The sequence below is a fragment of the Triticum dicoccoides genome, chromosome 6A (assembly GCF_002162155.2).
Source record: "Triticum dicoccoides isolate Atlit2015 ecotype Zavitan chromosome 6A, WEW_v2.0, whole genome shotgun sequence".
Classification (NCBI taxonomy): domain Eukaryota; kingdom Viridiplantae; phylum Streptophyta; class Magnoliopsida; order Poales; family Poaceae; genus Triticum; species Triticum dicoccoides.
The window spans coordinates 52,292,959-52,305,862 of record NC_041390.1 but is presented as its reverse complement, the minus strand read 5'-3'; positions in this window follow the sequence as shown (position 1 = coordinate 52,305,862).

The window sequence follows — 12,904 nt, the reverse complement described above, 5'->3', positions numbered from 1 at the left end:
AACATGGCCTTTTAAAGTGCTTTTCCTTGTTTTGCATTAAACATCAAGTTAACTTGTTTAGTCATGCATGAAAATAGTACAGATGGATAGATTGGATTTTTCTGATCATTTTTCATATATAATTTGTCTGATTTGGAGTTACAGAATAAAAGTTATGAATTTTTGAAGTTTAAATTATATTCTGGAATTTCCTATATTAGAATAATTCCAGAAAATCATTATTGCGTCAGCCTGACGTCAGTGTGACGTCAGCAGGTCAACGGAACACGTCAGGGTCAAACCTGACAGTGGGTCCCGCATGTCAGGGTGATTATTTTAATTAAAGTTTAATTAAAACTAATCCTGTTTAATTAACAGGGCTGGGCCCCACCTGTCACTGACTCAGGGGAGTCAACCAGGGCCCACCCGTGGTCAAAGTCAATGCCAGCGGCGCCGGCGTTTAGCCGCCGGCGAGCCCGACGCGGCGGCGGGAGTGGTTTTGGCCATTTCGGCCACCAAATGGGTCGCGGAGACCACCGGAGTGGAGCTGAGGACAAGCCGCAGCTCTTGGTGGAGTCCGTTGAGGTCGGGGTGGCCGGAGTTGGCGCCGGCGACGACTTTGGCGGCCACCGGGGTTCGGCCGAAGATGAACTTGGCGCTAGAGGGGTCGGTGAGGCTCGGGGAGTGGCTAGCTAGGTGCTGCGGGACTCGGTGAGTAAGATGGACACTAGCTTGTGGCCGGAGGGTGGCCGGAAGCACGTCGGCGACGAGATCCGCGGCGGTGCAAGCGTGTGATCCTCGTGCGGTGGCTACACGGCTCGGGAATGAGAGAGGGAGGGTCGGAGGAGTAGCTAGGCTCACAGCGCTCCCGTAGAGGCCACCGGCGGGGTCGGGGACGAGCTGAGGCGGCGACGGCGTTGAAGGGGATCTCCGGCGACGGCGAGCTCGGGCGAGGTCGGTGCGGTGGTCTCGGGCCGCACGAGCACACGGGGCTCGGCTAGCTCAATGAAGTGGACGGCGGCGGAGCTCCTGGACACGGTGGCACGGCGTGGGGTGGACGGAGGGCGTGGCTACGGCGAGGGGGTGGCGGCGATGGCGTCGGCCATGGCTGGGGTGTGTGAGGGGGAGGAGCTGGAGAGGAGAGGGGGTGTCTGGGGGGTTCGGGGGAGAGAGGGAGGCCGGTTCACGGCGTTAGCCGGGCGAGGGAGGCGGCGAGGCGGCGAGCAGGTGCGTGGCACCCATGCGGTGCTCGCCGTCGAGCACCTGCCTGCCTGCTTGGCCGGCAAGCAGCTCGCTGGCGCGGTGCTGGGCTGGGCCGGCAGGTGGGCCTGGTGCTGGGCGACAGGTAAGCCTTTTCCATTTCTTCTGTTTTCTGTTTTTTTAATACATCTGCAACTTTGTTGAATTTAATAAAATACTTAGGCAACTCCAAAAATCACCAAACTACTCCTGGTCCATAGTTGGATTATTTCCAACATGAAACATTTTAGTTTGGAGATATTTGAGCATTTAAATATTTTATATAATTTTAAATGCCCAAATTCAAATATTTATGATTTAATTCAAAAACCCTAAGCTGGCCTAGAAAAATGTGCACCACTTTTGGCAGAGGTTCTGAACCAAGACAAAAATGATGGGCATTTTAGAAGGGCATTTCAGGTTCATTGAAAATTATTTTAGTAACCCTAGTTGGTTTCAGAGGGGACTGGGGGTTCTGTCATCCCCATTTCAGGTTTCTGATGAAAGAGTAAACATGATGCAACACTCTAATGCATGGCTAACTAGGATGTGACAACTCACCCCCACTCAAAAGAATCTCGTCCCGAGATTTGGGTTCCTCCGGGAAGAAGGCGGGATACTCGAGTCGAAGACGATCCTCCCTTTCCCAAGTTGCTTCATCCTCAGAATGGTGCGACCATTGTACTTTGAGAAACTTGATATTATGACGTCGAGTGGTACGCTCGGCCTGATCAAGGATACGAATGGGGTACTCTCGATATGTAAGATTATCTTGGAGATCAAGCGTTTCGTGGTCCACTCCACGGATAGGATCCGAGAAGCAACGCCTGAGTTGAGAAACGTGGAAGACATCGTGGACTCTGGAGAGGTGCGGAGGTAGTTCCAACTGGTAGGCAACTTCTCCTCGTTTGGCGAGAATGCGAAAAGGTCCAATGTAACGAGGAGCCAATTTGCCTTTGATACCGAAACGATGGGTTCCCTTCAGAGGGGTGACCCGAAGATAAGCCTTCTCGTCAACCTCGAAAGTCATAGCCTTATGTTTTCGGTCATATTGACTCTTTTGACGGGATTGGGCTGTTTTCAACTTTTCACGAACGATGCGAACTTGTTCTTCTGCTTCCTGAATCATATCCGGGCCAAAGAATTGTCTTTCCCCGGTCTCTGACCAGTTAAGGGGTGTTCGACACCGTCGTCCATAGAGAACTTCAAAAGGGGCTTTATCCAAGCTAGATTGATAGCTGTTGTTGTAAGCGAATTCGGCAAATGGAAGGCACTTCTCCCAGTCCATTCCGAATGAGATAACAGAGGCTCGAAGCATGTCTTCTAGAATTTGGTTGACGCGTTCCACTTGACCACTCGACTGAGGGTGGAAGGCGGTGCTAAAGGAGAGACGAGTCCCCATAGCATTTTGGAAACTTTCCCAAAATCGAGAGGTGAAAAGACTTCCTCGATCCGAGTTAATTTCCAAAGGAACACCATGAAGGGACACTATTCGGGAGATGTATAAGTCTGCCAGCTGACTAGCGGTTATACTCTCACGAACAGGTAGGAAATGGGCTACTTTGGAAAGACGATCGACAACAACGAAGATAGCATTATTCCCTCTCTTGGTCCTGGGAAAACCGGTAATGAAATCCATACCAATTTTATCCCATTTCCATTCAGGAATAGCTAAGGGTTGAAGGGTGCCAGCAGGCCGTTGATGCTGTGCTTTTACACGACGACAGATGTCGCAATTAGCAATATACTGAGCAATTTCTCTCTTCATCCTAGTCCACCAGAACCTCTGGTGTAGGTCCTGATACATCTTAGTACTACCGGGATGAATGGTGAGAGGAGATTCATGAGCCTCCTTAAGGATCAACTGCCGTAGATGCTGGTTCTTGGGAACCACTAGACGGTTCTCAAAGTACACAACACCATGATCATTTGTGGAGAAACAACTAGCACCTCCGCTAGCAATGTTCTCTTTGATTTTAGATATTCCCTTATCTCGCTTTTGGGCAGCGATGATTTGATCCGTAAGAGTAGGTTTTGCTACCAAGGTGGAAAGAAAACCTTGAGGTACAATGTGAAGGTTAAGCTTCCGAAATTCCTCATGGAGAAGCGGTTGACTTTGTTGTAACATCAGGTTGTTACAATAAGATTTATGACTTAGCGCATCAGCCATGACGTTGGCTTTCCTTGGGGTGTAGGTTATTCCTAAGTCGAAGTCTGTGATCAATTCAACCCAACGTCTTTGCCTGAGATTCAGATCCGGTTGGGTGAAAATGTACTTCAGACTTTGGTGATCAGTGAATATTTCGCAACGATTACCGAGGAGGTAATGTCGCCAGGTCTTAAGTGCATAGACTACGGCTGCAAGCTCTAGATCATGAGTAGGATAATTCTCCTCATGTGGGTGCAATTGCCGTGAAGCGTAGGCAATTACGTGTCGATCTTGCATGAGAATGCAACCTAGTCCTTGTCGCGAGGCGTCGCAGTAGATAACAAAGTCCTTGGAGAAGTCTGGCGGTACCAGTACGGGAGCAGAGGTCAGGCGTCTTTTCAGTTCCTGAAAACTGTGCTCACATTGTGGAGTCCATTCGAACTTCTTATCTTTCTTGAGGAGTTCGGTTAGAGGTTTGGCAACTTTGGAGAAGTTCTCGACAAAGCGACGACAATAGCTCGCTAAGCCCAGAAAACTCCGAACTTGCTTGACCGATTCAGGTGGAGTCCAATTAAGGACAGCTTGAACTCGCTCAGGGTTAACAGCAATACCTTTACCAGATATTACATGACCCAGATAGGTCACTTCTGACAACCAAAATTCACATTTGGAAAACTTGGCATAAAGACGGTGCTCTCGAAGTTTCTTCAACACTAGCCTTAGATGTTCGGCATGTTCTTCCTCGTTCTTGGAGTAGATGAGTATATCATCGAGATAAACTACGACGAATTTATCCAAATACTCCATGAAGATTGAGTTCATTAACCGAGAAAAGGTGGCTGGAGCGTTGGTTAAAACGAAGGACATGACGGTGTACTCGTATTGGCCATAACGAGTAACAAAGGCCGTTTTAGGGATGTCCCTGTTTCTGATTTTGATTTGATGGTAGCCCAACCTCAAATCCATCTTGGAGAAGACTGAGGATCCAGCGAGCTGATCATACAGGTCGTTGATCCTGGGGAGCGGATATTTGTTCTTGATTGTGACCAAATTGACAGGTCGGTAATCTACAACCATCCGGTCCGTACCATCCTTCTTCTTGACGAAGAGGACGGGGCAAGCCCACGGAGATGAGCTAGGTCGGATGAAACCCTTTTTCAAGGACTCATCGAGTTGTTTCTTAAGCTCGGCTAGTTCTAGTGGTGCCATCTTATAGGGTCTTCTAGCAATCGGAACGGTTCCTGGAATGAGGTCTATTACGAACTCAACATCCCTGTCAGGTGGAACACCTGGCAATTCCTCTGGAAAGACATCCGGAAAGTCACGGACTACCGGAACATCCTCAAGGTCTGGCAAAGGGCTGGCGTTAAGAGAATATAACTGTCGCTTGGCTATTCGGGTCAAGACATTGACTATCTTCCCCGAAGGATGGGTGAGTTGAACAGTCCTATAGAAGCAATCAATTTTGGCTTGATGAGCTGACATCCAGTCCATACCCAAAATGATATTAATATCTGAAGATTTAAGGGCTATCAAAGATGCGAGGAAAACTAGTCTGTCGACTTGTATTTCATTTCCATGGCTTACTCTAGAAGTTTGCCATTTGGATCCCGGAGTTTGAATTACCATCGAGATTGGCATGTCACAGAATGCGATGTTATGCAAACGAGCATAATTTTCGGATATAAAAGAATGAGAGGCTCCTGTATCGAAAAGAACAGATGCCGGGTGGCAATTAACAAGAAGCATACCAAGAACGACGTTGGGATCCTCTTGAGCTTCCTCGGCTGAGATACAGTTGACATGGCCACGTGTAGCGGTGGCCGGCTTGGCGTGGAACACTTTTCCTGTCGGCTTGCCACGGCCAACAGCTTTAGTAGATTGGTTGGGGTTAGTCTGGGGACACTCACGCATATAGTGGCCAGATTCCCCACACTTGAAACAAGTCACGGAACTGGTATGTGGAGGAGCATTGTTGGTTGGACCCCCATAGGGTTTGGCTGGAGCAGACTGTTGAACAGGGCGAGGCGCCTGGAAAGATGGCCTCGGTGTGAACCTGGGTGGCAGGGCGGTGTTGGGCACCCACACGCGGCGCTTCTGAGGACCAGCACCGGATGAGGAACCCATGTCACGGCCATGCTTGCGTGTTGCGTCATAATCAGTCTGACCAGTTTCAGCACTGATGGCCTTGTTGACAAGTTTCTGAAAAGATGTGCACTCATGCAGACGGAGGTCGCGGCGAAGCTCAGGACTAAGTCCCTTACGGAACCTTGCTTGCTTCTTGGCATCAGTAGACACTTCCTCAGTTGCATATCGTGCGAGGTTACCAAACTCCCTGCTGTAAGCATCCACAGAAAGTCGACCCTGAGTGAAACTGCAAAATTCCTCACGTTTACGGTCCATGAGACCCTCCAGAATGTGATGTTCACGGAAAGCCTCACTGAATTCAGCCCAAGTAGTGACATGGCCCGCTGGGCGCATAGCTCCATAATTATCCCACCATAGACTGGCGGGGCCTTCAAGATGATATGCAGCAAAGGTGACCTTGTCAGCCTCCGCTACCAGCGCGGAACGCAGTTTGTGAGAAATACTGCGAAGCCAGTCATCAGCGTCGAGAGGCTCGACGGAGTGGTGGAACGTGGGTGGATGTAATTTGATAAAATCACTGAGTGACACCACGTTAGTCCTCTGATGGTGTGCTGTGTTCTGTTCAATTCGCTCCAACAAACGGTTGGTTTCCTGCTTGTTTCTTTCGGCTTCCATCATAACCTCGGCTAGGGAAGGAGGATGAGGCAGATTTGCATTCCTGACTTCACTGCCTTCGGCCTGCTCTTGAGCAGCAGGGTTTGTGCGCGTGTTGACCATCCTAGGTAAAACAAGACAATGATTTAGTCAGGATGATAAAATTCCGACATAGGATACAAATGTAAGGAATAACTCGAAATGCAAGATGATCATCCGTATGACATGGTAGATACAGAAACTGCTTCTTTATTCCATCGTCATACACACCATACAAGGTTTAGTACAAGACCAAACAAAGTACTATTACGGTGAAAAGAGGATTACATCTCATCGGAGGCATCTCAAGCTCCTATACATTATTTTTCTACACCTCCGGAAAGAGTACAAACTAGGTCATACCCCACGAGTCACGCGGGACGATAGTCAACACAGATAGTGCGAACTAGTGATACTACCACCAACTCAGACCGATCCGTAGTAGTCCTCGTAGAAGTCACCTCCATAGCCTGGAAGCTCAACATGATCATCCGGAAACAGACGATCTCGCGGAGCTTGTGGACCATAGGGACTAGGATGAGGTCTTGGACCAACAGACGGTGGCCTGCGGGGACCGCGAGGTGGGGTGATGCCTCCTACATCACGCCAACCCATCACGTCTGGCAGAGCAGATCTCACAGGATAGAGATCGCGCATATCCGAATATCCAGCTTGCACCGCCGGTGCGAACCGAGTCAAAGTGGCCCAGTGGTCAGCACGGGTATTGAAGAGCTCTAACCTCAAGGCCCGATTTTCACGGTCCTTATCCTCGAGCATCTCAGCAGTGGTGCGAGTCCGTGAATCCTCCTGAGTGGGGTCAGCATAGATAGCCTGGAGATACCCTTGTGCTCCCGGAAGTGATCCTGGCATATACCGGAAATCAGAGTCCCGAAATAGTCCAGATCTGACTCGCATGATGGTCATCATAGAGTAGGCGGTGTCCTGCACAGCCATCTCAATAGTAACCCCGAGTCCATAGGAGCAGTGAAGGGGCTCAGTGGACCCAGGATAAGATGGAAATATCCTGACAGTGCAGAGATACTGGCTTTGATTAAAGTCTCGGAATTGCTCTTCGACCGTGTACTCAGGATACCAACGGTATCCAGCCTCAGTCATTACCCTGACCAACATGGCAGTATGGCCGGGTACATCTAGGCATCGGGTCAGGCGAACCACTGGATTGAGGTCGCGAGTGGCCATCTGAAAACATAATCATAATGCAAAGGCATTAGAATTTCTAGCAAAATTTCGGCAGCATAACAGCTGTAAATGCTCAAGAAGGATTTTGAGACATTTGACAAAGGATTACATACACACTCATCATCATCATATCAAGTTCTGAGTCCATCCTAGCAACATAATGTGGTAGTAGAATTGAACTAGGCTTGTATTCATCAAACTTATAAGGTACTACTGCTTAGTAACTCGTGATCCTGATAGAGAGAATAGATCCTAATTCCTTAACCCCCGGTGGAAGAATAGACTGACTCAGATCGGAATGTCATAAGATAAAGGAGTAAAAAGAGCCTTACGTTCCAACCCACAAACAATTCCCCTACATATAACTAAAGAATTTCTAGACTCAACATCGACCAGTTTGGCTTGGAGAACCTACAGGCAGTCCGGCTCTGATGCCAACGCTGTCAGGACCCCGACTCGATGTCACATCGATCTAGCCGGTAACACCTCATATCACTTTGCGGCCTCACGCACGGTATCCCCACGGGTGTCGCCTTACCTTTGCCCGGGACCGTTTGCGCCTTTTGGCTCACGTATATGATAGTGTCGCTAGCATCCATATGATAAGGAGCCCGGGCTGACATGACTAGTAGTAAACCCCAAGTGGCACAGACTTACAGGGACAGGCATCCATGACCCAGCTTCGAACGTGTCGGTCATCAGCAAGTGGGTCCGGGCTGTAGCACTGGGCTAGCAGGACTCCGGTAAACCGGGCTGTAGCGGGCTAACAGGACTCCGGTACTCAATGCGTGACATTTCCCCGAAGGGACAGACACAGGAACGAAGAAGGACACATGCCGGCCAGCCTAAGTGTTCCAGAGCAGTAGCAAGCTACCATGGCTCAGCAGTAACACTAGGAGACATTTCCCGGTAAGAGAGGCTACTAAAGATAAACAACTAGATAGTCAGATCCCACACATACCAAGCATTTCAATCATACACACAATATGCTCGATATGTGCAAATACAACGAAGCATCACAACATGACTCTACGATACAAGTACTTTATTTAAGGCTCAGGGAGCCATACATAACATACACAAAGGTACGGGTCTCACGACCCAACATTCAAGTCATACAGTCATACAAACCAGCAGCGGAAGTAACTTGTCTGAGTACAGACAACTAGTAAAATAAAAGAGGCTTGGAAAGCCTAGCTATACTACGTGGTCCTTCACAAGCTCAGGATCACCACCTGGGCCTTTAGCCTACTCGTTGATGTCAACGTCTACGTAGAACCCATCAGAAGGGGTTGCAGCGTCTTCTGTAAAAATGTAAATTATAGCAACATGAGTACAAAGGTACCCAGCAAGACTTACATCAGATCCTACATACATGCATATTATCAAGAAGGGTTGGTGGAGTTATTGCAGCAAGCCAGCTTTGATTCTTGGCTAGGCTAACCTACGAGACTCCAACTTGAAATGGTTTTGCGTACACGAGTCCACTACTCACCACTTCAATACACTACCGAGGATCCGCCTCCGTCTTCCTACGGAAGCGCCATCCTCGGCACTCACACTTATCTTGAGGCTTTTAGTAGTTTCCATTTACTTGTCTATGAACTGTATAGGCAACCAAGTAGTCCTTTACCGCGGACGCGGCTATTCGAATAGATCATGATAACCCTGCAGGGGTGTACTTCTTCATACATGTTTCCACCACTTAGCGTCTGCACACGACATGTGCTCGGCAGACTTCAAGCGAAAGCCGACGTGGGTGTAGACCACGACCTACCTAAACACTTAAGTCTCTAGTCCAGGTTTATCGCCTATCCAGGTTCCATCCGCAGGGAGTCCGGCCGAGGTTTCCCATACGGCCCCGAACGATGTGAACAGGGTTCCCGAGATACCTAACGGGTATTCGGTACACCGTGCCACGTACCTACTGCATCACAGCCCACCCCTACGGTCAGCGCTGTCCACGGCCTCCAGTAGGCTACAAACACCAGAAACTACTTGCAACTCCTGGACAGAGAACTAGGGTGAATAAGAAGTCGAGCGGGGTCATATTTCAGGGCCCAATGCATGGTAGTAGCTGTATCTTAAATCACACATACAGATCTCAGTGCTTAAGGTCGGCTTCAATGAAACAACCCACCATGTACTCCTACATGGCCTCTCATCGATACCTTTACCAAATCGTGTTCACCACACCACTCTCATTACCGACATAATCATTTCACTCTAGCCATCACCCAGATGAACCAGACCTGACACGACTCTAAGCATAGCAGGCATAGCAAGGTAGGAACAACACATACATAAGGCTCAATCAACTCCTACACATGCTAGTGGGTTTCATCTAGTTACTGTGGCAATGACAGGTCATGCAGAGGAAATGGGTTCAACTACCGTAACACACAGCAGTTTGAAACGCGTTGTCTTAATGCAGTAAAAGAGAGCAGGAGCGAGAACATGGGATTGTATCGATATGATCAAATGGTTGGTTGCTTGCCTGATGGTTCGATGCACTGATACGGTTCTTCGTTAGGGTAATCACGATACTCCTCGGAGACAGAACCTGTCGCAAGGGACACCGATACACAACCATCACCAAACAATGTGCAACAATATGATGCATGCATGAAACATGGCAATATGAGTGTGTTGGGCTAATGCAACTAGAACCAGAAGGGTTTGAACCAATTTGAATCAAAGATTCAAATTTCAAACTCAAACATGGCCTTTTAAAGTGCTTTTCCTTGTTTTGCATTAAACATCAAGTTAACTTGTTTAGTCATGCATGAAAATAGTACAGATGGATAGATTGGATTTTTCTGATCATTTTTCATATATAATTTGTCTGATTTGGAGTTACAGAATAAAAGTTATGAATTTTTGAAGTTTAAATTATATTCTGGAATTTCCTATATTAGAATAATTCCAGAAAATCATTATTGCGTCAGCCTGACGTCAGTGTGACGTCAGCAGGTCAACGGAACACGTCAGGGTCAAACCTGACAGTGGGTCCCGCATGTCAGGGTGATTATTTTAATTAAAGTTTAATTAAAACTAATCCTGTTTAATTAACAGGGCTGGGCCCCACCTGTCATTGACTCAGGGGAGTCAACCAGGGCCCACCCGTGGTCAAAGTCAATGCCAGCGGCGCCGGCGTTTAGCCGCCGGCGAGCCCGACGAGGCGGCGGGAGTGGTTTTGGCCATTTCGGCCACCAAATGGGTCGCGGAGACCACCGGAGTGGAGCTGAGGACAAGCCGCAGCTCTTGGTGGAGTCCGTTGAGGTCGGGGTGGCCGGAGTTGGCGCCGGCGACGACTTTGGCGGCCACCGAGGTTCGGCCGAAGATGAACTTGGCGCTAGAGGGGTCGGTGAGGCTCGGGGAGTGGCTAGCTAGGTGCTGCGGGACTCGGTGAGTAAGATGGACACCAGCTTGTGGCCGGAGGGTGGCCGGAAGCACGTCGGCAACGAGATCCGCGGCGGTGCGGGCGTGTGATCCTCGTGCGGTGGCTACACGGCTCGGGAATGAGAGAGGGAGGGTCGGAGGAGTAGCTAGGATCACAGCGCTCCTGTAGAGGCCACCGGCGGGGTCGGGGACGAGCTGAGGCGGCGACGGCGTTGAAGGGGATCCCCGGCGATGGCGAGCTCGGGCGAGGTCGGTGCGGTGGTCTCGGGCCGCACGAGCACACGGGGCTCGGCTAGCTCGATGAAGTGGACGGCGGCGGAGCTCCTGGACACGGTGGCACGGCGTGGGGTGGACGGAGGGCCTGGCTACGGCGAGGGGGTGGCGGCGATGGCGTCGGCCATGGCTGGGGCGTGCGAGGGGGAGGAGCTGGAGAGGAGAGGGGGTGTCTGGGGGGTTCGGGGGAGAGAGGGAGGCCGGTTCACGGCGTTAGCCGGGCGAGGGAGGCGGCGAGGCGGCGAGTAGGTGCGTGGCACCCATGCGGTGCTCGCCGTCGAGCACCTGCCTGCCTGCCTGGCCGGCAAGCAGCTCGCTGGCGCGGTGCTGGGCTGGGCCGGCAGGTGGGCCTGGTGCTGGGCGACAGGTAAGCCTTTTCCATTTCTTCTGTTTTCTGTTTTTTTAATACTTCTTCAACTTTGTTGAATTTAATAAAATACTTAGGCAACTCCAAAAATCACCAAACTACTCCTGGTCCATAGTTGGATTATTTCCAACATGAAACATTTTAGTTTGGAGATATTTGAGCATTTAAATATTTTATATAATTTTAAATGCCCAAATTCAAATATTTATGATTTAATTCAAAAACCCTAAGCTGGCCTAGAAAAATGTGCACCACTTTTGGCAGAGGTTCTGAACCAAGACAAAAATGATGGGCATTTTAGAAGGGCATTTCAGGTTCATTGAAAATTATTTTAGTAACCCTAGTTGGTTTCAGAGGGGACTGGGGGTTCTGTCATCCCCATTTCAGGTTTCTGATGAAAGAGTAAACATGATGCAACACTCTAATGCATGGCTAACTAGGATGTGACATACGTACCCTTGTAGATCGACAACGGAAGCGTTTGGTTGAAGTAGTCGTACGTCTCCACGGCCCGACCGATCAAGCACCGAAACTATGGCACCTCCGAGTTTTAGCACACGTTTAGCTCGATGACGATCCCCGGATTCCGATCCAGCAAAGTGTCGGGGAAGAGTTCCGTCAGCACGACTGTCGGGTGGTAGGTGCGACATATGCCAACGGGTGGCTTATCATTGTGGGAGCCAATAAAACATCACCGGTGCCTGGAAACGGGATAAGGCGTAGACATGCACGCCGGCGGATCTTACCCAGCTTCGGGGCTCTCCGTGGAGATAACACCCCTACTGCTGCTCTGCGGGGTCTCCGCATGGTAACTAAACGAACAAGTGCTACACAATGCTCCTTGAGCTGTTCGGGTGGAAGGAGGAAGAAGGGCACGGCTAGCTCACTTCCTCTCCTTGTATGGTGTCTAAAGACTAGCTTGGGGTTGGAACCCTTTGCATGGGTGCACTGGGGGGTTTATATAGGCCTACCCCCCGGGGGTACAATGGTAATCCGACTGGGCGCGGGGCCCAGCCGTCTGTGACTGTGTCCGCCGGCTTCTACGCCAGCTGCTGGGGCCCGCCGACTGGTGGGTCCCGCCGGCTGCCGGCCCCTGGCCGACAGGCAGGTCCCATTGGTCAGGGCCGGGTCGGCGGCTAGTTACTGTTGCTTCATCTTGATGACACAGGCTTTGTCGGGGTAAGCGTGGCTACAGTGCCGCCGCCTGGCGGGCGATCACTGTAGCCCCACTTCGTCTTGTCTCCTTAATGGGGCACCTCCTCCGAGGCGTGTGGCTAGCCGGCTAGGGAGAGCCGGCCCTCTCTTGGGCCGACTATCGGTGGTGCGGCCGTCTCCGGGCGCCTCTGTGCCCGAAAGGGCCCACCGCTTTGGGGGCCACGCTGGTGGCCCGTCGTGGATGGCGTCAGGGTCGGCATGGCAACAGTGCCGCGCCGGACGGGTCACGGCCACCCGTACGGCGCACTGTGCCAGTCGTGCTCCGGGATTCGGGGGCGGCTAGCTCTACTGTAGCCACG